The sequence below is a fragment of the Morone saxatilis genome, unplaced genomic scaffold (genome assembly GCF_004916995.1).
Source record: "Morone saxatilis isolate NCDOM2014 unplaced genomic scaffold, NCSU_SB_2.0 Contig19, whole genome shotgun sequence".
Taxonomy (NCBI): Eukaryota; Metazoa; Chordata; class Actinopteri; family Moronidae; genus Morone; species Morone saxatilis.
The window spans coordinates 698,649-701,673 of NW_023339751.1; the positions used below are offsets into that span (position 1 = coordinate 698,649).

At 37.1% G+C, this 3,025-nt stretch overlaps 1 non-coding gene across 1 annotated transcript; it reads left to right on the forward strand.

Annotated features, from left to right (window-relative positions):
• Nucleotides 1–657: 657 nt before the first annotated feature.
• Nucleotides 658–751, forward strand: trnai-uau. The gene is made up of 2 exons: nucleotides 658–695; nucleotides 716–751. It is a non-coding gene; the product is annotated as a tRNA-Ile (tRNA).
• Nucleotides 752–3,025: the final 2,274 nt, after the last annotated feature.

The following is a 3,025-nucleotide window of genomic DNA, read 5'->3' on the forward strand; positions in this document are numbered from 1 at the left end:
ATTATTATTATTACTCATTCTTATTATTATTATTATTATTATTCAGTATTGTTATGGTACATAACAATACGAAATGATGTTATTAATAATAACATTATTATTATTTAGTATTGTTATTAATAATAATATTAATAATAATAATAATACATAAAATTAATATCATTTAGTATTGTATTATTAATATTATTATTATATTATTATTATTATATTATTATTATTATTATGATAACTAACCTCCCCAGCAGGGGGAACTGAGCTGTCAGTTCTTCCTGCTGTGGTTCTGATGACATCCCCGCCCCGTCCTTCTCGTCCTCGCTGTCTGTAGCTGGGAGGACGTGGACAGACACTACAGACACTACAGACACATGATGTGGACATTAATTGAGCCCATTACGGCGCTGTTTGTACTTTTAATGGCGTTTTTCTGCTCGATAACTTCCTGTTTTAATACGCTGCCACGTTTGTGTTTGTTTTTTCTGTAACAAAATAGCTGTAATTCCTACATTATTCAACCTACCATTGTCTGTTCGTACTGTTATATCACATATAAACGTGTGTGTGAAGAAGTTAAACGACGCAAATAAAAACAGAACCTATAAGGTCCAGGCGGGTCGCTGTTGATGTTTTATAAACCGAACTGTAGCGAGAAGGCAGTGAGCTCCAGTGGCGCAATCGGTTAGCGCGCGGTACTTATATGACAGTACACTGTAGAGCAATGCCGAGGTTGTGAGTTCGAGCCTCACCTGGAGCAGTCTTTTGATGCTGAGCTACTGTATGTCTGAATCACCCATATTTTTTATTACAGGAAATATTAACATCAGAAGGCTTATGATGAGCCCCTGACTGAAATAAGTACACTTCTTTATCTTAATATATCTTTAAATATAAAGTTAAATACATTACAACTCAATAAGATTAATTTAGAGTCACCATAGAAACATACAATAAAACAGACTATAGTAAGGTCCCTTAAATTCACAACAGACACACAGAAAGTGCATACTGGGAACAATGGAATATATTAGGTTATTTTCACATTTTAAACCCAAATTTCTTTTTACCAAAAAAGACATATTATCCATAATTAACCTATCAAATATCTTATCCCACATTAAAGCAGAAATAAAGATGAAAAAATTACTATAAGTCATACATACATCTGCCTTTTTCTGTCTTCAAGCTGTTTTTAAGAGACTTAATTTTACCCTGGGACCAATTTCAGTTAAAAAGAGCTATATCATGTGGTCAAATTCATCTTATAAACACCACAACGTGGTTCAAACATCATGGGAGGAATGCAAAAAAAATAGATTAGATCATGAGTCAAGTGTTAATTATGTTCAATAAATTATCGGCAGACGTGACACTCTGTTGTTCTGCCACTAGGTGTCGCTGTTGTCCACCGTTTGGACCGTGCAGATGTGACTGGCTGGATGTGCTGTTTGAATGAAAACAGTTGGTCCGGCTTTGCTCTTCCCGCTCTGTGTATTCTGTGTGTGTTCTCATCTCTCTCACACGCAGTCACATTTTACACAACTTTATTATCTAGTGGGAACTGCTGCAAAGACCTTCACATGTGATTTTATTTAAAAAGAACAAAACATATTGATGAAACTGTGTCTTTTGGAGGGTGTCTGAGTCTGGTGGCATATATAAACGTTAAACGAGTCATTTGTCATCCTGCCGTGCTGTGCGTTGTGCAGATATGATTGGTATTATGTATGTATGAATGGAAAGATGGATGGATATGGGTAAATATGACGTGATGCAAACCTCAATTCATCACACACACACACATAAACGTTAAACTTTGAAAGGTCTTAACACCCTGGTGGATGAGTAAGACGCATATTACTGACTGTCACAAGCTCAAGCGAAAGGGCTAATGTAGAAAACATGGCCTGCCTGGAGACTTGCTCCATTATGACCACTTGAGGCCAGATGCAATGTGCATGAGATCACCGTTCTGCAGAGAAGTTGGGATCTGTGTGTGTGTTGGTTTAGGGTTTAAAGAGTACTTGATTACTCACTCAAGTAAAGAGTATTTATAGTTTACTCGATTTTAAATAGGAAAAGCTCACAGTCATGACATAACTCGGTGTCAACCAACCTTCTGCTCTCCTTCTTTATAAGGAGTCTATTGTCTGTCAGTGCTGTTGTTCAGTGTACTGTAGAGTTTACTGCCTCTCGACATAGTGTGGAGCCTTGACACATACTTTATAGTGTGTGCTATAACTTTACTACAACAACAATTCAGGAGGCTCTATTGGCATAAATTAATATAATATTCATATGTATGTTTTTATTAGTGAATAATCACCTGAAAATAAGATGTTGTGTGTTTTCGTTAGACTTCTGAACCCTCCACTAACTTGTATGAGGATAAAATGATTTAATGGTGCAGCTCTTGTAGAGTTTATAGATGTTTTCAGACTCAGTGGATCAAGTTCTGATAGTTTAAGTCATTTAATCACTTTATTTTGGGCCAGTGTTGTCAACCAACACATTTGCTCTGTGGCTCATCGTGTGTTTAGCTGAACAATTGCTTCGGTCTGTTATGATTTTGAATATACAGCTCATTTTATTCCATGTGTGTGTGCCTGATTAAACGAGAGAAACTGTGATGGGACTGAACGATTTAATGTGAGAGACTGTGTGACACAAACAGAACCTGAAGGCACCAGAACTACGAGTCAGTTCTCATATCTGTGCCCTGTTTTGGCCCGCAGCATTCATCCTGTCATTATCCGGCCGTGTTCATGCACAAACACTGTAAATCAGTGCAGTGTCACATTCATCAACAAAGGTTTTCATTTGATAATCACACTTATGATGAATGCGGTTATAAAGCAGCCGTTATTTGCCCGTTAGGAGAAGAACATTTAGGTTAATTGCTTCCCACAGGCGCACTTTTTGTCAAAAGGTGTGTGGGAGGAGATATAGAAAATGTAGCAGCACAACTTCGAGCTCTAATGCCGATTTCAGCTCTTCGAAAAGAGCCCTGCAACAGTATATTAAGATCTTT